The sequence below is a fragment of the Eufriesea mexicana genome, unplaced genomic scaffold, assembly GCF_001483705.2.
Source record: "Eufriesea mexicana isolate 0111107269 unplaced genomic scaffold, ASM148370v2 scaffold1523, whole genome shotgun sequence".
NCBI lineage: Eukaryota > Metazoa > Arthropoda > Insecta > Hymenoptera > Apidae > Eufriesea > Eufriesea mexicana.
Genome location: NW_016909723.1, coordinates 987,056 through 987,617, shown reverse-complemented (window position 1 = coordinate 987,617; position 562 = coordinate 987,056).

Genomic DNA, 562 nt, shown 5'->3' with positions numbered 1-562 from the left:
AAGAGCGGTAGGCGAGACAGGGGCTATATTAAAATCGCATACACACCCTCCGTTTGCCGCAGGTAATTCCAGGAGCGGATAGGAAAGTTGGAGGTGACCTGGCTCGGAGTCTGGCCCCATAAAAGTTCTCGGCGAGGTCCGCGCTCGAATTCGCTTTAGTGTTGCCTTCAGCGACGCGCTCGAGTCCGCCCTAGCTGGCTGAATTTCGTTGAACGACTCTTCTCGCGACTCTCTCCGGGAAATCCGGTCGCGTTTCCGTATGTTTTTCAAGCTTGTCGTCGATAGCCGACCTCTTGACCGGGAACTGTCGTCAAACGGAACGCGGAACGTTCGTGCGTGAGCGATTTTCCTACGCGCCGCTGCTAGCCACTTATAAAAATCGCGTCAACTACTTATAAAAACCAGTTCAAATTGCTTGACCCCTTTTATCGTGCTTTCTAATCCTCGTTTCCCGCTTCACTGCGCAGCCACTGGTTGGTCGACGAAACACTGGCCCGGACCAACGGGAATTTCGACAGAACGCGAACGCTATCGAACGTTCGCTTTAGCCCGTATCGACGCG